Source organism: Passer domesticus, chromosome 1, assembly GCF_036417665.1.
Source record: "Passer domesticus isolate bPasDom1 chromosome 1, bPasDom1.hap1, whole genome shotgun sequence".
NCBI lineage: Eukaryota > Metazoa > Chordata > Aves > Passeriformes > Passeridae > Passer > Passer domesticus.
The window spans coordinates 85,068,848-85,092,985 of record NC_087474.1 but is presented as its reverse complement, the minus strand read 5'-3'; the positions used below and the strand labels follow the sequence as shown (position 1 = coordinate 85,092,985).

Sequence of the window (24,138 nt, the reverse complement as noted above, 5' to 3'; positions counted from 1 at the left end):
GTCCAGAATGTAGGTTGCATCAGCCACAGGTGTTTCTGCATGTCAGGACATTGACACTATTGTGTCAAAAAAAACATCATGAGTTCAATGCATTCAGTGGTTTTCCAGAGAACACACTGTCCCATCTTAGCTGGTTCCCTCATATATGATTCTTGCAGAAATTCATCTGAATATGGAAACAAAATGACAGCTTTGATTTTCCACCTTTTTAATGTTTGGACTATCCATCTGTCTTAGGATCTCTCAATAGTTTCATTGCATTAAGACCTTGTGACTGAGGTCTTGTCCTGAGAACAGAAACTTCCAATCCAGATGTTTATTCCATGGCTAAAATTGCATCCTTAGGGAGCCAGCATAGATCAAATGTTTCACCAAAGTAGGAACACTATAGTCTAACATCAGAGTCTGGCATAAGCATAAGGAGGTAAATGTACTGAAAATCATATAAGATTTTCTTGTGACAACATGGTTGATAGGGATTTCCACTTGACTCATAGGATTTCTTGTGCAGTCTCTCAGGAGTAGTCAAAAAGAGTTTCTCCTTTCCAGTCCCTTTATCAAAAAATCTCCAACTAAACACATTTACAGATTTGTATCAGGTAGTTTCTGCCTTATATAACCTACCTAGAAGAATATCCAGACTTCTTTGATAAACAAAAGCTGGTGCTACTAAGTCATCAATTTTATGAAAGCATCTGGAATTACTATTCTGAAAATTCAAGTCAAAGACAGAAGGGGAAAAACAGCAAGAAGAAAGAGACTAGATATTAAACTGGAGTTTGCAATACAAGAAGGAAATATACAGTGTTCATAAACAATAAGAGGTATCTCTAAACCCATTCAGAGAAACAGAGCTACCAGGAAAAAATTCCATTTACTCTGAGTGTTTACACAAGAGTGTGTGTAAGGTCATGTTATGACAGAAAATAACAACATATTTATGCACTTGAATCTCTTTCAATGCACATTAAAAAAAACCCCAAAAAAACAAAACAAAACAAAAAAAAAAAAAAAACAAAAAAAAAAACCAAAAAAAAACCAAAAAAGGGAAACAGCCAATGAAGTAGTATTATTCACAGCATTTTCAACTCACCCACTCTTCATGTGGAATATCACAGTATCAACTAAAAATCTCTGATTTCCCAGATGCATATGGAATACCTCATTAGCTGCAGCCTATAAAACACATTTAACAGATGTCTCAAGTGTTTTGAGTGTTCTGTATCAACTAAGTGATTTTCATGGATAGAGAAAAAGATTAACATGAGAAAATAAAAGTGAAGATCAATAGAATTGTATGAATGTGGATTTGTGGAGAAAGTGTGAGAGTCAGTACAGGACTGCAGGATGGAAAAGGGACAAATAGGGTGTTCTGCCCTTGAAGGGAGGATGGGAGCAGGGATGTGTAGGACAGTGTAAAGTTTTTTGTGGTTCTCAGAGAAAAAGGCCCAATATTACATGTTGTAATGAAATAGCTGTTTAAATAGGAGATTACAAAGAGGACTATAGATCCTTGCCTTCTTGTGTCCTGACAAGCCTTGTTTCACACAGCACAGACCAGGGGTAGATTTTTTACACACCATGTGCAGATTGCATTCATGGAAAGGTCCTTTTTTCCCTTCCATGTTGGTGAACCCTTTATTTTGCATAACAAAGAGAGCCACATACCATCTCCTGACATTTTGTAATATTGTCTCTGTCAGTCCCAACACTCACCTGCACAGCACAAACTGATGAGGGACATGCCCACAGGGGACATTCCCTTAAAGCAGCTGCTCACATTAGCATTAGGGCTACTCAAGCCCTCAGCCTGGGGCCCAACAGAGCAGGCATGGATTATCCAGAGCCCCTGTGTGGAATACAGTGTTATCCACAGGGCTCCCGATACAGATGGGAGGAGCACTATTGCATGCATTGGAGTAGGAGCTCACTTTCCAGGTACCCCTCTTCCAGGTACCCCCTTCTTCCTGACTGCTTTCTGCAGCTAATTGAATCTACTGCATGCAAACCAAACCGTAGCTACATCTAAGGTACTATGGCAAAATTGTGCATTGTGCAGTTTGATATTTTAGTGTCTGGTTTCTGTTTTCAGGCAAAGGCAGGATTGTCAAGGTCACATTTTTAAAGGATGACTGTGAATCTCAGCAACTGGACTTTTATGTAAATATTAAATTAATTATTTTAAAACTATTTACTGAAATATTAACTATATTTTAAGAATACAAATGTTATCACAGAGTTGTCTAAAGGTAGCTTTAGATTCTACATACGCTTTGTGGAACTTTCTTTTGTACTGAATGTATGTGGAAATATCTCTTTAGCCTTCATATATGTTGTGAAGTATGATAAATTGTTTCAATAATGTATTGATTCAACATACCACATCATGATGATTTAGAACTGCACTTATTTCTTTTCAGTGGATAAAATAAATGGTTGTGATCTAGTCAAATATATGTTTAATACCGAAGGGATTAATTTTGAGACCAGGGTGAAAAATTGAGCTAAACAATGTCAAAGTAGACTAGAAAAAAAGGCACACTTTATAAACTTTGTTAAGAAGCTCTGAGCATCCACCTAGTTTTCATTTTATTTTGCTTGTTTTGGGGAAAATTAAGAAGTAGTTATGTCATAAACCACTTCTATTTGCAAGCACCATGTGTTTATATCTTATCAAATGTAATTCTGTGTGAGAAATTTGGTTTTTTCACTATTTCAGATTCAACTAACAGGAGAGAATATATGTGGTTCCTATGTCATGATTCCAAAAATAATCAAGGTAGATCCTCTCTATCCAATGATTAAAGGAAATTCAGAATATGGAATATGTAGCTCCATGAGACTACATCTTGTGAACATCTAATAATGAGGAGCAGATTTGCCTGTTCATAGAGATGCCTTTGGTAAATTCCCTCAAGAAAAATAAAAAGTCAGGATTCAACATTTTACACCTTTCACAGGAAATAATTAAATGGGCTTTCTACATTGCACATAAACACTGATTCTCTTAATTGTACTATTACTGAGTTCATCATTCAGGTTTCAAGTTCTGCCAAGTCTTAACACATTCTTAAAATTCTCAAGCTACTCACAGGCTTGAAATTAAGCACTGCATATTCAGCTATTCAATGTAGAAATCTATAATATTATTTATTTTTACTGATGCTTAAGAAAAGTCTTTTTTGACAGATAGGAGAAAAAAACTATATATGACTTGTTTCAAATTCTCAAATGTAAATACAAGAATACTGAGGGTAGATTTTTGCCAATTTTATTTAATATTTCCTTAGAAAAATTCCCTTTCAGCTCTGGAAGGGCATGCTTAGGAATGAAGCCAAGGTACAAGCTCTGAGAGATAAATAAGTTAATGACACTTAATTCTTTGTGTTCCATATAGTATTTGTCATTACTACTTGGTGGTGCTAAGCAAAAGGAGAAGAGACAATGGGCAGAAACTAATGAACAGGAAGTTGCACCTGAACACAAAGAAAAAACTCCTTTGTTGTGAGGGTGATTGAGCCCTGGAACAGGTTGCCCTGAGAGGTTGTAAAGTCTCTCTAAGTGGAGATATTCAAGAACCCTCTGGACACAATCCTGTGCCACATGCTCTAGGATGACCCTACCTGAGCAGGGAGGCTGGACCAGATGACCACTGTGGTCCTTTTCTTCATAGAATAGGAAACTGTTGCAATTTAATCGATTCTTTTTTTCTATTTTAAAATATAGAAGACAGTATTTAAGTTTTAGAGATACTCAATTCAGTTTTGGTAAACATGCTGGTGAATAAGAGAAGGTAAATATCCATTTATTAAAGACTTTGACTTCAGCCGTGAAAATTATGTATATGAACATGATATAATGTAATACATGTCCATAAATAACAATATACCTTTTTTCTATCTGAATGCTTTAGTGAACTTCTGGGTGAACATTGTTATAGATGTCCAAACCCATCTAAATTAATTTTTTTATTGTCATCACTGTTAACATTTATAATATCATTGTTTTCTTGGTCAGACAATTCACTAAAATATGATACAAAATTAAATATATAACATTTCTAAGACTATGTTTGCCTTCTCTGTGTAAAGGTCATCCACTCCAAATTTTTGAACATTTCTCTATGAATTTACCAGATCTACTTTAAATTTATGTCTCTCCATGATCTGTTTAAGACAACGGGAATGGGTCTTTTTCACAGAATTCAAACCTTGAAAGGGCCACACTGATTGTGCTATTCTCAAAATCTGCTGAAATGGAGAAGATTATAACCAAACACCCTACAGGTTTTTCTTCCATAGCAAACATCCAAATATTTTTCTTCCTCTGAACATCATGTCCACATATAATCTACTTCTTGGAGTGCTTGTAATAATTTCTGAATGTTGTATAAGCATTGTTTGGTAGAGCTAGCCTAGGTCAAGATTTTCTTAGACATTTAAAATACAAGCAATTGCTGAATTCACCTGTGTAAAAATTCCTGAGTCCCAGCACAATAGAATTAAATTTCTCTGAGCTTTCAGTAAAACACAGAAAAACTTACAACTGTATTGAAAAATAAAAGGATCTTCATGAAAATTCACAGTTGCCATAGGGCCTGTAGCTTCAGAAATTAAATATTTGCATGGAGACTTAATTCTCATTGAAAGTAGTTTCTGTTCCCTAAAACACTGATAATAGTGAAGTCTGAAAATGACTTATACACAGAGAGAGTAACCTATATACATTACTAGGATACATTTAATCCGTCAGTACGACCTTCAGCCACCAACTGAAGTTCCCAGCATGACAATTGATTTTTGTTTGTCTGTTAGTTTTTATTCAAGTTCAAAATGTTGTTAAAGTGCAAGAATTAAATACTTTCTCTTCGTGTCAGTCTCTGTCCCATCTCTTGTTATCTCATGCCTGTATTTTGGAGCCTCCCGGGTGTACACTTCTCCAAGCTCTCTTGAGCTATCTTACATCATCCTAGCATGGTCAGAAATACCTAAGTCTAAACAAAATAACTATTTGAGGCTGCTATGTCTATAAAACTAAGCTTGCCCTATAAAAAGGTAAGTAAACTAAATTATCTGGGGAAGGAAAAAAATCTGAAGTAGTCAACCTAGTTAAAACAAAGCTGAGGTTCAAAGTCACACAAGCCTCAGTTCTGAGGAGCAACAGGTTGATATAAAATCTGACAAACTGAACTTTGCCTCTAGCAGTAGCCACAGTATATGATGGGACTGCCAATTACATAATTTTTCTCACAACCCATATTCTTTAGTTTTACTGTTCTTGATACTGAAGTCTTACAAAATATAGGCAAGTTAAATGTGCTCTTATTGTATACAAGACCAGCTCCCCAGTGCAAGAGACACACAGTGTCTAACACAAAGCCTCAGAAAATTGTAAACTTCTGACCCTTCAATTTCATTAAGAGTCAAAAGACGGAGGGTCTTTCAGTAGCATTATGCTAAGTAACATTGTCCTGCAAGTCTTAGAAGGACCAAACTGGGAAAAACTTTGAAAGAAGAAATGCAGTATGTTGAGTTCACCAGGAATTTTGAATGTTGCTTTTCCTGCTGTGGTATTCAGTACTGGACTGTGTCCTGCATCATCTTGATTCATTGATAACATTTCCCTGCACACACTCAATTCCCTCCTATTATGGGCATGGTTGTCCAAGAATAATTATGTATTTTGATTAATTTCTCGATGTTTGGATCTTGATAAGAGCTATTATTTGTTTGGAGTACTATATTATGTGCATTTTTTTATCTTTTCAAAACAAATTCTTAAGAGCAATGTCTTTATAGACTGCATAGGTGTGCAGTCAGTAGAGAGAGTGTTCAATGTTTTCTGTTTTTAAAATGGGTATCATAGTTTCTTCTGGGTAATGTATAAACATTAAATTTCAGGAGGAAATTTATTTAAATTTCTTTATCTTTTATTATCATTAGTGGCACTGCAGTAATGGTAGTCAAATTGCTAGGCACTGTCCAATGCTTACTTACAATACATAGTACAATCTAAATGATGATTTTAAATTGAAAATGTGCTTATGGCACAACGAGATGCAAAATGTAATTAGTGTTATACCATAAATAATATATTTCCCTATGCTTCCATGAAGTATTTATTGCAATTTGTCATTGAATTAGGCCCACAGAATTTTATCTGTGTGCATTGAAAAAACAGATACCCTAAAAGTTTTTTTTGTTGGGGTTTCAAATTCTGGCAAATAGGCCTATCAAAAAAATTTAGATTTAGCCTGTGAGATTCCTGTCATCCAATATTTAAACACACAATATCCAAATTTTTATCTATTGAACAATAGAAAATGCTCCAGGCACAAAGAGCAAGAGAAGCTGATAAAACACAGCTAATACTCAGAATTGAGCTCTGTATTATGTCATCAATTTGAATATGATATATGATTTTTCCAGTGTATGCCAAAAAAACTTAAGAGGACCTAAATAGAAACTATAAGCCAATTTAATTCTTTAAAATAGATTTTGAGTTTATTTCTCCAGCTTGCACAGAGAAAGCCCAGGGAAATATTACCCTGAATGTTGAAGACAGGGTTTAACATGTGAATGCCACACTAGTAGTGAAACAAAAAGATAATGTGCACAGAGTCTCAGTGCATTTCCTACTACAGGAAGTTATATGTCCTGTTTAGCAGAGAAGACTCTAAATGACACAGGAGAAACTCATGCTTCATTGCAAGTACTCACTGAATTTTTAACTTCTTGGAGTCATATTCATAATATTTCTGATTTAAGGCAGTTTAAGTTTTCCTCAGAAGTTCACTTGCAAAAAACCCATAAAACTAAACCAAATAAAAAAAACATAACTGAAACAAATCAAACAAACAGAAAAAAAGCCCCAAACTAATGTAACATGCCAGTTACCTTTAAAATAGAATCACCCTCCAAATAGAGTAGAAATTACCTAACAAAGAGGTCAGATGATCATATATTTCAATATATTTTCAAATACATATTTAAAATGTACTTAATACAGAGAAATGTACAAATGAAAGGTTGCAAATACATCTAAACTACATCCAGCGACTGCTGTCATTGGACCTGAAATACAATTAAGAGTAGTGAGAATAAGGATTTTGATAAACAGAATAATTTTCAATCTTAATTAGTCATCATGTATATTTATTGGCAAAAATACCTATTTTTACATAATCTGGAATATTCAGCACAAGATTAACAACTGCCCATCAAGAAAATTCATTAAAGTTTGGTAGAGTTTCTGGGCTGCCTAGAAGTGTCTCCAGGATCTGAACCTTACTCAGTTATGGTGGATTTAGATTTTGATGTAAAGAGAAGCACAAATGCTTCTTCTTGTGCAGTGAAGGGCAGACTAGCAATTAACCCAAATAAATAATAGGGAATAAATAAAAAAAGTTAGAGCAGTGTAAAATATGTGAAGTTCTCTATTTCTTCCTTGGAGACAAAGAAAATAACTAAACTTGCTTGTATTTGATTTTGAGTCTGTCTCACCAAATTCTGCTCAGCTGTCAACATTTTGCCCTCAGAAAGTTAGAATATGTTTTCTTGGAGAGTTTTTTCCTTGATTGAAGAATCATTATCTTAATGGGAATTCCTATGTTATGTGTCAGGATCTGGAGTTCACGTCCCTCCTTCTAGGAATTTATCTGACTGGAGCTGCTGTGGAGTGCTGGAAGAAGCCTCAGCAGATGTTCCCTTCCACCACCTTTGCTTGGGACCTGCTGCAAGACCTTCTGTAAGCTGCAATGAACCTGCTCTGGCACTTCAGATGCTTTTATACCTCCCTGATCTCATTCTGAAGGCTTGATTTACTTTTAAATCTTCAGGTTTTTTTCTTACTTTGATCTTACTGAGTGATTGCTGATCCTGCATATTGTCTCAGAACCACTCTCCTTGCTCGGGCACGGTGGACTGTGTCCAAGTTGGTGAGGTCACTGTCCGGCTGGTTGCAAGCGGATGCTCTGTGCCTGGCCCTCCTTGCTTTGCAGATCATTCTCTTCCTATTGCTCTGTGACAGATAGTTCAGGTGGGAGACAGGAACAAAGACATCAGCTTAAAAACAGCACCTAAAAAGCAGAGCTGAGCCCTCCATTGGTATTTGTTCTGGCTTTTTGCAACCATTTTAATTATCAAGCTGACCCTGAGTCCAGCAAGGTAACCCTGTGGAAGGGGAAAGTGCACTTCTAGACCTGGCAGTATGTTACCTCATCTTTTCACTGGAGACAGTAGCAAAAAAATACTTTGTTTGCCAAGATTATTTTTAAGCGTCTTTCTTTTTTTTCAATTTTTATTTTTATTTTCAGCTTTCCTTACAGTTACAAAGGGTGTGTTGTTTGCTGTCTGATTTTTATTTCTTTTTCTTCATGGAGACTGGTAAAAGGTTTTTTTTCTCTTCTCCTAGTCAAGATCACCTTAAAGGTATTAAGGAGCCATCCTTGGTGAGGATTTTTTTTATTACTTTGGTTTGTTGGGTTTGGGTTTTAAGTTTTACTCCCAAAATGAGAAAAGCTGAAAAGCAAGGAATGAAATTACAGTAATAGCCTTATCATCTCTTTATTTCCTTCTTCTCCCTCTCTAGCTTTCCAAGGCTCATCCTCTGCAGGCAGAGCAATCCCTTCTCTTTCAGCCGCTCATACAGCCCTCTAACAATTTTTGTGCTCTCTTACCAAACACACTCCAGTGTGTCCGTGTCTTTTTCATACTGTGAAGTCCAAGAATGGACCCAGAACTCTAGGTGTGACCTTACCAGTAAATTAGAATGGTCACCTCCCCTTGGCCAGCTGACAGTACACCTGTAGTACAGTTCCAAGTACTGTTGACCTTCTTGCTGCTGGAAAGACCACTGGAACGTGTTAAATTTGCAGTCTTCCTGAATCCCAATATTATTTTCTTCAACGTTGATTTCCAGCCTGTTGTCCTCCAGCATGTACTGCTGCAGGGTCTGAATTGCCCATCTGAATGGCAGCACAACCATGGTGCATGAACAGCTCCCTAAAGTTTTGAATCATCCACAGGCGTGATCATCACCCAAGTCATGAATATAGATCTTTAACATATTGTCCTCTTTATTAGTCTCTGAGCCACATTGTCTCTTCTAATCCCTGCAAGCTTTGACAATGTCTCTATCCTAACTCACGTTCCTGTGTCCATCTCTTGTATGCTTTATTTTTACATTTGTGTTTTGTTGAGAAACCCTTGTTTGTATATATAGGCTTTTAGTTTACATGATTGTAAAATCTTGGCCTGCCAATTTTGTCTTGTATTTATTTTTTGTGTCTCTTCTGATGGAGATGGTACTCATAGGAAAGGGGCATTTGAAAGTGCTGAAATGCATTTTGTCCTAGAGTGAAGCAGTTGATCCCTGGGCAAGAGGCAATGTAGTCACGTGGGATTCATTGAGAAGGATATAGTGCAAAACATGAATTTGCTGCTTTGCCTGGAGTTTGGAGATAAAAAGTCAGTGCCTTAACACTAAAAAAGGCTTAACAAGCTTCAGGGGGAATGGGGGAAAGAGTGCTTGAGGTTCACTTGCAAGAACATCTCCTTTTGTTAAATTGTGATTCTGTAGGACCGCATAGAAAAAGTTTATTAAGTCACTCTGCCTGATAACCCGGTCGGCTAAGAAGAGAAAGGGCACATCTTTATCTGATATCATAGAATAGTCCCTTTTCTTTATTGACATGGTAACTTAGCAATTTCCCTTTTTCTTGTCTCACTGTAGAAAACAAACAACACATTTTTGCCCTTGTCCCAGCTCTCTACTTAGATTTCAAGATGATACACAAAATGTCTCCTATGTGAGGTCCATGACAGTACATTTTTGTTTCAAAAGGGACATCTTTCTTCACAGAATTTTAATAAAATATGAAGCATTGCTGAAATAAAGTAAACAAGACACTTCAAAACTAACTTGTTTCTTCTTTTAGCTAAAGCAGTGATACTCTGCAGTGACTATTATGGTTTAATGCAGGTACAATTGTGACCTTGAAAAACTGGCAGTAGGTCTGCACTGCAAAAGAATTATCAGTCACAGTATGCCTGATGGCTACACTCTATTGTCCTCTGATTGTGTGCTGGAGTTCCTTGGAGCATTTCTCTCAAATGTTTTCCTATGCTGTATCAGGTCATATAGTACTGAACCTCAAGATTAGAGAACACTGTTTCAGTTTAGAGACAAATTTAGGAGAAAACACTCTAGAATGAGTTATCTCTTCTAAAAGGGTTCCAACAATCCCTTTCCACCAATAGGAAATGAATATTAATGGTGAAAGTGAAAAAAAACCCCAACAATTTATTAACAAACAGAATGCCCACAAGGTATGGGGGAAAGAAAGTAATTCAATGCTAGATATAAACTGTAAGATATTAAAACCACGCACACTGGAACAAAACCCCAGAATTCCAGGGGGAAAAAAATCTGGCTCATGCCACGTGGTGGAAGATGGCCCCAGTGTCTATCTCAGAGGAAAACAAACAAACAAACAGGAGTTTCACACAGCAGTTCAGGCAGCAGATGAAAATCTGGTGAGTCTTTGGCACTGACCTCCTTTCCACAGCAGATGAAGCAGCTGGGCTAGAACCTCTGGGTGTGCTTTTGCTCACTGGCTTGGCTTTCCTGAGTTTTTGGGGCAGAACAGAGTGATCCCTCTCCTGCTGATCCTGACTGACCCCTCTCCCGAACATCCTGTTTTCTCTGATTTTGGACTAACAAGCTGTCACCTCAAAAAATCGCAGAAGAATTGCTGCTGCATCTTCTCCACAGCCAGGAAAGAAAAAAATAAACTTCTTGCCTGAGCTAACAAAAGCAAGCAAAACCCAGACCGCACCATATTCCTGAAGGGAGTGAGGTTTTGGGAAAGCCACCAAAGAGCTTAAATCTCCCCTCTCTCCCTGCCATACCTAAAAGATACAGCAAGTGGTTTTGGGCATAAAGCAGAGGATCTGGTAATAGACTGAACATCATAAATCAGCCCAAAACAAACACCTAGACAAAGCTGACATCCACAAGTTCATAAGGCTTGAGGGGATGCATACACAACTGCAGAGAAAGCTGGTGGAACATCATAGATGAGGGACAATGGTGTTGCAATGTCACCAGCCATCTTCCTCAGCATTTATAGCTGCACCCCATCAGGGCACATGGACTTATGTATGTAACATTTGCCTAAATATTCCCTGACATGATCTTCGACCAAGGCTACATCTTGGGATTTGAGTGAGAAACATGTATGAATTTCACCTTTTTTATATTTAAGTAATTCTGGCATCTTGTTTTTGTTTGGATTTTTTTTTTTTTTGCGGTTTTGGTTTTTTGGGTTTTTTGGGGGGTTTTTATGGATGTACTTTAGATAAAGAAATTCTACCTGCGGCTTCTTCTTGTCTAAATATTGGATGCAATATGCACGTGTTCTAACTTTCAAAATTACCTCCAGAATCCTGATAATTACTGGAAAAATGGCAATATTTCCATCTCTTAAGGGAAATGCCTATTTACTTGAGAACCTGTGAAGACCAGCATGGAAAACTTCAATATTGTAAAATCGACACCACCATTTCTCTTGAGTGTATATCTTGAAAGAGACCTGCATCTTTCAAGACAATTTCTCAAAGTATTTCCACTATTTAAATGTATTGAAAAAAGATTGTTAGAGAAAGGATTCTGTTGCTTTATACCATAAATGAAGAGGAAGCAAGAGTATTTACTGTATTATACACAAATTATGGTACTATCTCTCTATATATTTGACAAAAATAGCATCATAGTACTATTAAAAATCTTTCACTGGCTTTCATGTTCCAGTGTTCATACAACTATTTTTATGTCAGTGTCAGATCAGCATTTTCTCAGCTCACTTTAGGCTAGTCAAAACTTGTCTTCCTTATTGTCCTTTACTGCAATAATTGCTTTCCCCTTTAGGTCATTTACTTTTGAGTCATGTCATATTGCTGACAACATAAAGCATGCATATAACATCCCAAATGTTGTTTCTTTATTTATTTATTACATTGCATTCATGAACATTACTCTGCCCTACCACTGTGTTTTAATTACTGTACGGCGTATTTTAAAGAATAAACAGGAGTATTTTTTGCAGGTTCTCTCCATGCATTGCCACTGCTGTCTGTATTTTACAAACATATGCAAACACTTCATATAAGAACATTTATATTCTCCAGTCTACAGTATAAAAAAACCCTATTTCTGAAATCAAAGGAAGCAACAAAAGTATAAAGTGCAAAAAAATATTAGAAGAGATGAGAAAAAAAAGTGATTTAATTTTCACCTAGAAAAATCCAGAATACTTTGAACACTGTTTTTTGAGGATTATTGAAAATATCAAAACTTGTTATAAATCAATATTAGAATTTTCTTTTTTTTAAATCTAAAATAACCTTCACATAATAGGAAGATACCAGTTCTTTACTGGAACAAGAGACTAAGTGAGGAAGAGAGAGGGAGAGAGCAGTTAACTTAAGAACAATAAAAGAATTCTCTGCCTTCAATTTATAAAATGAATGAGAAAAATAATCATAAAGAAAGTAAAAGTCTCTGCTATTGTGATTATGAGAATTTTGTATAGTATTAAACTAATGATAGTTTGCAATCATTTGATTATGGTTAGGCCGGTTGTGCTTCTAGTGCCAGGTGAAAGAACCACATGTTGTTCAGGCTGGGAAAGATAGAAATAACAACATACTTGTAGGGATATTTGAACTGTTTCAGTGACTGTGTATCTTTGAAATTACTTAATGTGTCCTGTATTCTCAGGGAAAAAATAATAATTCTGTAGAAAGTTCATCTTAAAATTGGATCAGAATAGCAGCCTTAGAATTGAGCCCTGTTAAATGTTTGCTAAGTTCTTTACACATAAGGCAATAGTATTGTGCCAGTTTTCAGAGGAGACAGAGATGAGACAGTAGCAATGCACAAACTCAGCTGCAGAATTCTATTCTTATAGAAAAAAAAGGTTAATGCATTTTAATGTGTTTCTCTGGTAATTTTCACAAAAGTAGTTATAAGAATCTGTTGTCCTTTTTTTTTTCTGAAAAACATATGATATGGAAACATTAACAAGAACTCTTGAAAAAATGTGTCTACATGAGTGGTATGAGGAAAGACAGAAAGGTGGAAAAGAACAACAGAGACAGATACTCTGAAAATTAAAAACAATTTTGCAGACTCTCCCTAAGGTGTGGTTAGGATAGTGAGACTTACTAAGGTTTTTTTTTAAAGCTTCTTGAGGAGTTATTGGAAAAGCATAGTTCATATGTTTTTATCAGACAATTTTTTGCACTACCTACTACAGGAAGAGGGAGCACCAGAGTCTGTAATGAAAAGAGGATATCAAGAATTCTCTCTGAAAATAATAGACATAGAAGGCAGAGTGCTGCTGACATTCCTCACTGGAGTAAATTGCCAAAGGACCAGGCAGTAGAAATTGTACATATCCTCAAAGGTAACAGTACCATCATGATCAGCAACTGGAGAGTTAGAAGTGTTCACAGGTTTTTAAGAAAAAGAATGTGAATGGTTTTTGTTTTGGTTGTGGTTGTTGTTGTTTAAGAAAAACTTCAGCATGTTGAAGTTTTCCTAATGGCTTTTCTGGGAGAATGATGAACACAAGAGCAATGGTGATGTACTCCAGCCTGAAAAGGAAGAGCACTTGATATTTGAAAAGAACATTCTTCTGTAACAAGAAGATACATTCTTCTTCATTCTTCCAAGAGGGAAAAAAAACCCAAAAAAAACACTAAAGAAAAAAAAAAGGAAAAAGGTAAAAAATTTCAGTTCAAAGTGAATGTTTATAAGAATTACCATATAAACACATTTACTATTTTGTTGCTATATGGTCACTCTGTGTCTCTAGTGATTCTGGATTCTATGCTAAATTCAAATTCTCCCTGAGAAACATACAAAGAATCAAATGTCATAACTCCCCAGAAAATGTGAGATAAATGGGTCCAGAATTCTTAGTCACCTAACAGGGTAGGTTTATTTAAGTTATATATTCTGAAGCATATTAGGCTTTCATTTCCTGAACTATCACATCTTCATTAAAATTTGTTTTTATTGTCCAGCTTTTCCTGACCAACTGACTAAATAGTAATTGTTAGAAACAAAACACACTTTCATCATCTCCTGGGCATCCTCTCACACATAGTACCCCTCCAAGTAACTGAATTGTGGAAATCATGAACTGCACAAATTCAGGAGTCATTACTTTCTCATTTTTTTTCAGTAAGCAAAAAGAAATTCAGTTATGGAATTGGGTTTGTTACAGATTGTGCAGCAAAGTCCATCCAATAAAAATCTGACTTACATATTTGATTAACACTGTGCAACCTGTTCTAAGGATTATATTAAATGTAGGCTTATGTGAACTATGCAGTATAAATTGCTTTAATGTGGCAGTGGAACTGACTATCTCTCTCTGAATTACAGTTGTGGTTGAACCTTTTTACTTTTAAATTAATTCCTTTAGTGACTCTGAACACAGGAAACATCTTTCACTTCCTACTCTCTCATAGAACTTGCTTCAGGAGCTTAACAAAGTAGAGGGATTTTTAAAGCCTTTTAAATATATTGTGTCATTTCCAGATATAGTGTATCCTTTTTTTGACTCACTTCAATTGGATTAGACTTCTCACAGGATGCCTTCTCACAGTTCTTTGATGGGACAGTACTGGCACAAGAATGTATTGATAAATAAATATTTGGATGTTGATTGATAGAACAGTGGAGCTGAAGAGAGAAGCAGTAACCTATTTTCATAAACAGACACTGGAACAGTTTCTCATGTTCTTTGTTCAAGTGTTGCAGGAAAGGTATATCATGTAAAAAATGGGGCAATACAAGTTTTAAGTATTCATAACATATTTGCCCTCGAAAAGAGCCAAGCAGAGGTTCTGCAGTATAATGCTGGCTGAACCCCAGGGTAGAGCTGCTGCAGTGCAGAGAGAGGAATGCAGCAACAGCAGAGCCTGGAAAAATAAACACATGTGAAGCCTAAACTGATGAGTGCTCTAGTGATGACAGCAAATTTTATGTGGCAGATATAACCTTTGCCTTGAAGCTGTTCAAAAGAGGAATGTCTAGCAACATCACATGCCTTTGCAAGTTATTTGGAAGGCCAGAGATGGAAATACAGCACTTTAGATAAATTATTTTCTAGCTCAAATGAATGGTGGTAAAATACATAATTAGTACATCCTCCTGAGACAATATATGATCAGAACCCATTGAGACAACTAAAAGCTCTTTTCCTGTCAAATGAAAAACATTGACTTTGATTACAAGTGTTATTTTCATATTTGTATACTAAGTCATTAGTACTATTTAGCATTTTTTACTATTTGCTTTTGTCTGGATTCCCAAACACTGGAATGAAAGAATGGCCCTGGAAGCCATTTTTCCTGATAAATCCACTGAGTCAGTGTGTGTAGTCTCTTCATCTGTTATGTGATAAAAATTTCTGATAGAACAGTGGAAAGACACATGCTTTCAAGAAGACATCAATTAAAAAACACTTTTGTTTGTTGGGTTTTTTATCTCAAATAATTATTAATTCCTTTTTAATGTTACCTTGTAATATTGGTGCAGATGTAGTTTGCTATTTATCAGAGTTAAGTTACAAGACCAGAATAGAAAAGTAGAAAAATTAAATTTCTGTATGTCAATAGTATTTTAATTTTTTAGTACGTACCTCTCTAGCTGTCTGGATTTCAAATTGCTACACCCCACAAATCAGAATACTATCCACTTTAAATAAAATGTCTCCGAAAAAGCAATTAATTTGTACATCAGCAGTCATTATAAAAGACTAATTTACTCATACTAATATATTTTAAAGGGCGTTTTAATGTCACTGTTTCTGAGGGTTTTATTGAACTGTGAAACAATTTTAAAGTTACTCATAATTCTTCATTTTAATCAGAAAAAGTTACAGTAATTTGGTATCTCTATGCCAGATATACCCAGATAACTTAAAGACTTTTAGGAATAATAGAAAATGTATTTAGTTGCATGGCTAGAATTCCTGATTATTCTTTCCATCTTCTCGACAGAATTGAGTTTAAATATTGTTGATAATCTATTTGCCAATATGGTATGATAGCAAGAGACATGGCTTTAAAAGGATAAGGGACAAAAATGTGTCACATTTATTGTAAGAAATTTGTGAGGGATGTGTTACAAAATGTGGATCAAAGCAGGAGCATGTCAAATTCAAATAGTCTTTTAAATTTGCAACTTGAAAATTCTGAGTTTAGTGTTTTCTATAGTATGCAAATCTAAGTAGATTATTTACTTTCCTTAGACTTTCAGTTCATACTAAAATCCTTCAATACTCTAAATATCTTTCTCATTGTAAAATTTTTCTGTTTAACAGTGAGCATATGTTTGAATGATAGCATAAATTCAATGTGAATTTCTCTCTGTGTTTCTCTTTTTCTGGTAATTGAATGAACATTTTGTGAATTTTAATGAACATCAGAATATCAACACAATAACCAGCATGATTAATAAAAACAACTTAAAGAAATCACCAAACTTAAGAGTGCCTCAAAGTTTATGACTACGAAATATAGGAGTTTTTATCTGGTTTTATCTGGAAAAAATAGTAACAAATAAAAACTTTTTTTTTAATAAATTTACTCTTTATCAGACAAGATGAGCACCATAAGATTGGAAATGAGTAATGTTTTCAACTGAGAGAAAAAATACCAATCATCATCCATTTTTCAGTTAAAATCTGAAACTCTATATTAATTTGTTAGACAGAGGAAGACACCTTAAAAAGTTAAAAATATGCTTTCAGACTTGAGGACTATATTTGGAAATTTCAGGTAGTGATATTTGGTCAATAGCATTTTCCACAAAAGTTGCAATGCATTAAATTACTGTTTAAATTTAAATTAAGAGAGAGATGAGCAAGGCCATCTTATCCATTTGTGAAAAACATTTATAAGACATCAATTTCACCAACAATAGGTTAAAAATATGGTCATGTAGTGTAGCATCATGCTCTGTGTTCAAGTTCACAGTTATTTCATTGTAGATGAATTAGAATTTTTGTTGTTGTTATCAACCATCATAATGAAAAAAGTCTTGAACACGGTTATTGCAAAACTCAGGCTCTCTGCTTGCCAATAAACTAAGAAATTTTTGTGCCCATGTCGATGGCAGCCAGCAGTGTACTGAGCGGCCTCTAGAGGAGTACCTGCCAGGCTGCTGCTGCGACCACTTCCCTGGGAAGCATGTTTCAGTTCCCTGTCACTCTCTGGGTGAGAAACCTTTTCCTGATATCTGATCTAAACCTCCCCTGATACAACTTCAGGCCCTTCCCTTGGTAACCACAGAGAAGAGATTTGTACCTGCCTTTCCTCTTCCCCTCACAAGGAAGTTGCAACTGCAATGAGGTCTGCCCTCAGTCTCCTCTTCTCCAGGCTGAACAGACCAAGTGACCTCAGCTGCTCCTCGCACAGCTTTGACTTAAGGCCTTTCACCTTTCTCATTGTCTTCCTTTGGACACTCTTTAATACTTTAATGTCATTTTTATACTGTGCAACCCAAAACTGCCCCCAGCACTCAGGATGAGGCTGCCCCAGCTCAGATCAGAGCAGGACAATCCCCTCCCTTGCCTGGCTGGTGATGCTGTGCCTGATGCATCCCCGGACAGAGCTGGCCCTCCTGGCTGCCAGGGCACTGCTGGCTCAGTTCGACTTGCCATTGACCAGGATCCCCGGGTCTCTTTCTGCAACACTGATTTCCCCAGCCTCTCATTGCCCAGTCTGTACATATATCCAGAGTTGCACCATCCCAGGTTCAGAATCCAGCACTTGTTTTTACTAAACTTCCTACAGCTGATGATTTGTCAGCACTCCAGTTTGTCCAGGCCCTCTGCACAATCTCTCCACCCTCAAGGGGGTTATTGTAAGTTTAGTATCACCAGCAAATTTAGTATAAAACTCAGAATAATTATTATATAAATGTTGGTTTCTATTTTAGTTTCTGTTCCTCTTGTACTGAAGTTAGTCTGTTCTTAATACAGCACAATAGTGACTAACATGTGCTTACAAGTTCCATTAAATGATGTTCACATATTCTCATGGATTGTTTTGGAGCATAAGTATGTCTGAGTGTTCTTTGTTTTCAGCTCCTTTTTATGCCTGCTATTTGGAAGTTATGTTTCTGTTAGTAGATTAAAATACCTTTTCTTTAGTTGCACACCTCATTAAATGTATTTTCTTCTTCACTCTACAGATCTCATTCTCTCTACCTACCATTCAGTTTCTCATGGGTGAAAGCCAATTACCTTACACTGAATATTGGCAAGATAAAAACTGTTTTCATCCCCTCGGATTGTTTGTGTTTTGTACTGACTTTTGAGTTCAAGAACACATGGTCTTTTTCATGTTTTAAGAGTGTCAGCTGAAATCCTAACTGCATTAAAATCTATGTCAAACCCCCCTACAATTTAAAAGATGGCAAGATTTCTCCAATATCTTGCAGAAGTATATGCCACGTGAAATGCCACTGCATTATCCTTTATTGTCCTGAGCATTGCTCATTAATTCATCTGTTCCCAAAGAGTACTGCAATCTCCTAAATTCTGTTCCCAAGTAATATCCCTGTAGTAAGAGATACAGTGTGCTATTGGATTTTAAATTCATGTTTATAATATTTAATAATCTTTTTCTGGTCAAAATAAAGTATTCAAAACAATAATGGTTTACACAATACTTTAGACATATTCCTGGTTTTACTGGAACTTATCAGATTATTTGTATCCTACAATATTCAACTGATATCAACGTTTCCAGCAGCAAGAAAATGTAGGGGAAAAATTTCAATGACACCCCTCATTATTGAGGTAAAGATATATGGGACAACCTGCAGGTTTGCAGTCCTGCAGAGCAGTGTCTCTAGAGTTGTCCTTGAGTCACTAAAGGGAGGGGCATTCAGCCTCAAAACTCAAAATTTCATTATTTTTCTTTACATGGAAAAGTTATACAGAATATTTTTTAAAAGTTAAGCAATCAAAATACATTGATTCTGTGGTTACTCTTGGGTATTCATTAGTGCCTGCAGCCTGATAAAGTACATCTTAAAGATCAACTATTAAAATAAAATGCTGTGCGTTTTTCCTTCGTAAAATGCCTAAATAAATAAATACATAAAAAGTTTACAATCAGATGTGTTTTATGGAGCAATTGTTTTATATTCTGTGATGATATGCTAAAATATCATGAACACATAAAACTTAATTAAATATCAAAGTAAAATTAAAATTAAAAGAAACACTGATAAAATTTTGAAAAGGGAAATGCTTTCTGAATAATATCAAGTCATACCAATTTTCTCACAGGTATGTACAGTGCAAGCAGGGATTTGTCCTCTTTTTTTTTCCTTTGCCCTCTAAGTGGAGTCAAAAAAAATCCCCTGAAAGCAGTTGATATCACTTTTCTGCTCTGTACATTTTGATATTTAAGCTTAATATTTTTAATTACAGGTTTAATTACAGGTTCTCCTTACTACTAATGTAAAAATATGTATTTTCTGTAGAACTAAGTAAAGATGCACATATGCATTCAATAATGAGCATGTGTCTCAAATCAAATATGAAATATTAGGACTATGTGGAATACATATTTGCTAGATCTAGTTCCCATCAGACTTTATTTTTGCAGGTGTCACTGCAACAACTGATTATCTACTAGATGGGAACTCATTAATGCCTCATTTTCTAATTCATTTCCTGATTTGGATAATTTCTTGCATTTTCATCTACCTCCTGCTTATCTTCCTTGTACTCAGAATGTTAATTTCTGTTTCAAATCAATTTCCGTTGAAGTCAGCACATTCCTAAGTAAATACAATTCTTTTAACAATTGTATTCCCTCTAGAATTAATTCTGATTTTCCTGAAATGTTAAGACAGTAAAATTCTTCATCTATGTATTCTATAATGCATTTTTCATTGATTACTTTTGCTTTAACATATCAGCAGGGTCATTGTTATACAAAAACAAGAGAAAATTTTATCTGTAACTACTGACACATATTATTCCATTTACATTTTCAAAGTTGTTCAAGAGAATCTAAACTAGAGTGATGTTTTAATTATTATTTTGTGCTTCTTTTCTTTTTAAAAAGATTGCTAATGTAATACTAAATTATTTTGACTAATTGAATTGTGACTAAACCAAAAGCCACAATTCAAATTCCCTTTGTAATGAAGACAGGAAATGTGCCTATATTAACTTTTATTGATAGAACCATTTTTTTAAATTAAATTTCTAAAACATATTCTTAGTTCAATTTAAAATCCTGAAAGCACATCAGCATCTTTCTTAATTGTATGAGTCAGCAAAATTAGATTTATGGAAAGCTTGGATTTTGATAAACAGAAATAATTGGCACATGGTTCATATTCTAGGCTTGATTCTTATTTCTTCTTTTTCTTTTCCTCACAGTTAATAATGACATCTAAAATTAATCCTCATGCAAGGATTCATTTCAGATGTGTGTGGATGTTTTTCCCTGTTTGCTTTTGGTGCTTATTTAAAATGCTCATCACACTGCCAAGAAGTTGCAAAAGGAAATGTTTGTTCCTCAAAGCTTTATGTTTGACTAAAAAGAAAAATGAATCTGCCTTTTTTTTTTTTCCCTCAGCATTCTGAGAATGGCATTATAGAAGGAAAACCAAGCAAAACCAGATTTTGAGATTAATCCCTATAGGTCCACAGTGTTGAAACACCATACCCTGTCGTCTTACTCCCTAAAATTAAATGGCAGGCTCTCAGCAAATTCAGATCTGTGCTTTGTCATTTTTGACACTCTGACCTATAACATAACCTTCCAAAATAAGGTTTGAATGTACATAAATCTTGTATTTGTCTTCAGTTTCCAATAGCTATTGCTCCTCAAATTTTCCTTCATCATTTTAGGCATACTGTTAATTCTGTATTGTTTAAGATGATCATTGCACTATGTTACTTTGAGAACTAATTTCAGTGCCTGTAACTATTTGTACATATCTCAAGTAGGTTTTCATTTCCCTATAAATGGTAAATGGATATTCACACATTGTGTTCTTCTTAGGACAGACAGCTGTCATCTTCAAAATCACTTAATGTTACTTTCTCACAGTCCTTGTTTTTACTTTGTGCATTGTGGCTTTTGTCTGGAGTGGCTTTCATTATTTCCCAGGGCAAATATAGGCTAGCTGGAATAGCTGAAAAGATTTTACATTTACAGATTTTCCTTGGTTTTCCTGATAAAAATGTAATCAAGTTTTTTTAATGTTTTTTTTTAATTATTATTTTGTTAGACATTCTTTGTTTTCTTTGGTTACTTGCAGCGAGACAATGTGTCCTTGATTCCTTGTGGCCTTCAAGTCTTCTTCTTCAGTTAGCATATAATAAAAATAAAGCAGTCATAATAATTTTAAAGAGAGTAATATATATATTTAGGATAGATCTAACATGCTTTAAATTAATAACAAGAAAATTTAAATACTAATATATTGTTCCTTTTTCACATTTTCAGATTATATTTCAGCTTTACCAGGTGAAATTTAATCTGTTTCAAAACCTTCCCCAAAAGTTTTATTGACTCAATCAGACTTTTTTTTCTTTTTTTTTGGTCAACATGGTTATTCAGTAAGTCCAAATCAAATTCTTGAGAAAGTGTTGAAACAACAAAACAGTGGGTGAAGATAAACTCTGGGGTTTTTTTTTCATGATAAAGGAGATAAAAAATGGAAAGAGCAACAAAACTAGTAGAAGGATATACGCAGAAGATTGTGCTTCATATGTGAAATCAGACATCGGCCTGAACTGCACAGCTTGCATCCAGACTGAAATTATACAAAATAGTTTTGAAGGTTACCTCTGCTCTATTACATGAGTTTCTGGCTTTATCATGCATTTTGCTTAGATACATTGTCTTAAAATTTTTAGCATTCAAATTATTTGAACAACAGAAGATATTTTAAAAGTATTTCAGTGAATAGATATATTTTCTCTAGTCTAATAAGTGTTTGTTTTTTGGTGTTTTTTGTTTTTTTTTTTTTTTTTTTTTTAGATAACTGCTTACAAGATATCTAAATCCACTTCCTCTGGTTGTATTTTTTAGAGAAAAAAATAGCATGACACATAATTCAGCTTTCTACACTCACTACATATAGTGCTTCATGCTAAAGACGTTTAGCAGAGGAAGACAGTTTCAGGCTTTTTTCCTGAACCCACAGAACTGTCAAAGCCAATCTTGTACATAAATAGGATTGCCCTGCAGTATTTCAAGGCACTACTACATTCTTCTGGTAACTTGACATTGAGTTTTAAAACACACACTATTGTTTTATTACTTAAAGCAGTGGCAGTAATGGGCTACAAACCGAGGCACTGCTAGTTTAAGCACAAGATTCATTAATGAGTTTGTACTAGTCTCTAACCCTTTTAGATATTTATACTGCTCCCATTTCATTACACTTCCATTTACTTGCAGTATCCATAAAATAATTCTCAAGATATACACAATGTTAAGAAATAAGTTACAGTGATATGGAGCAAAAGAGGACAGAGGATGCAACACAATTAAGACTTCCAAAAGTTTTTTCGACTAAACAAACAGATAAATCTTTACTTGGGATTTTTTGGTTTTTTTTTTTTTTTAGTTTTTAGTAGCGTTGGTTTTTTTTGTTTTTGTTTTTGTTTTTTTTTTTTTTTTGTTTGTTTGTTGTTTTTTTTTTGTCTGGTTTGGGGTTTTTTTTTGGTGGAGGTGGTAGTTTTTGTTTTTTCCTTTTCTTTTTTTCCCTTCAAAGATTCAAAGCCAGCTAGGGACCTAAATAAACTTCAGACCTGATTAGCAGATTCATGTTCTCCATAACCACAAGACAATTAGCACCATTGACTTGAATGCTCACTGCAAACTCACAGTGCATATTTGCTTGGTATTAATAAGCCCGGTGATGGAGTCTTTAAAATTAATCCCCTGACTGCTAAGAAGTAAAGGAATATTTAAGGAATATTTTTCAAACCTGGCTGACAAATGAATGGAAGTGAACAAGAGTATAGACCTTAAACCTGCTCAATTAACACTGAAAAGTTGCAATTATGCATCATAAATTTATATTTAAAAAGCATGTCTGCCATAAAGTACAGAACAATATCTAGTTCAGACAGTATGCAAAACTGAGGAAAATATATCTATAAGCATGCCTGAGCTGAAAGGTACCCAAATCATAGGAATTAGTATAAAAAGGAGGCTAAAGCCATTGATTCTATTATTTTGAGGCTAGAAGAGATGAGCCATTAAAAAAAAAAAAAAAGAAAGAAACAAAACCCCACCAAAACATGGCAGGAAACAACATTTTCTATGCTGTTTACTGTTACTAAAACCCAAAAGTAACCACCAGTAGCAGCCAATGATTAGTGGTGATTAGGCAGAGCAGGTAGTGGAGTAGACGTAGCTGTTCTTCCTGTAGCATTTAAAGATTTTGCTGCTGGGCAAGATTTCTGACAGACCATAGCAGCATTTAAATATTTTTAAATAATTCTAAGCAAATTTTGTTCTTGCACATTATGGAATGAGTAATTACATATTAGTCTGTACATTTCCGATTTTATCTTTTTCTTTTCTTCAGTGAAGTTCTGATTTAATCATGCCTGCAAAGACCAGTCTTTTTGATTTATGAGTTGAATTAGTAATATTCTAGGTACCATTACTGTAAGCAATAGTGTATTGTGGAGTTTCTGTGATGACTATGCTACACCTTATTTCTTAGCTGTCCTGACCAGCTCTGTTCCTAGAACTTAAAGCCTATGGACAGCACAAGCATGTCAAGGTTGATATGGAGCCTTTCCTTAAATTTACCTGCAACCATTGATTTCTCAAAGCAAGTGGCCAACACTTAGTGCTTGTCTGCAGCACAAAGGAATTCCTGTTGTTTCATCCACTAAAGTCACTGGGGCCGCAACCCCAGGCCTCTATGCAAAAGCATGCTGCATAAGGTACAAGTAAAACCAGTTAGAGATGTACACACACCTACAGGGTTATGATCTTATTGGCATCACAGAGACATGGTTGGGTGGCTCCTGTTACTGGAATGTTGGAATGGAAGAAG

General features: G+C 35.1%; 1 long non-coding RNA gene across 1 annotated transcript; it reads right to left on the bottom strand.

The window, feature by feature from the left end:
- Positions 1 to 6,974: 6,974 nt before the first annotated feature.
- Positions 6,975 to 24,134, bottom strand: LOC135288575 (uncharacterized). Its single transcript, XR_010351637.1, has 3 exons — positions 23,889 to 24,134; positions 7,851 to 8,019; positions 6,975 to 7,732 (listed from the first exon to the last, which is right to left on the bottom strand). It is a non-coding gene; the product is annotated as an uncharacterized LOC135288575 (long non-coding RNA).
- Between the last annotated feature and the right edge of the window lie 4 nt (positions 24,135 to 24,138).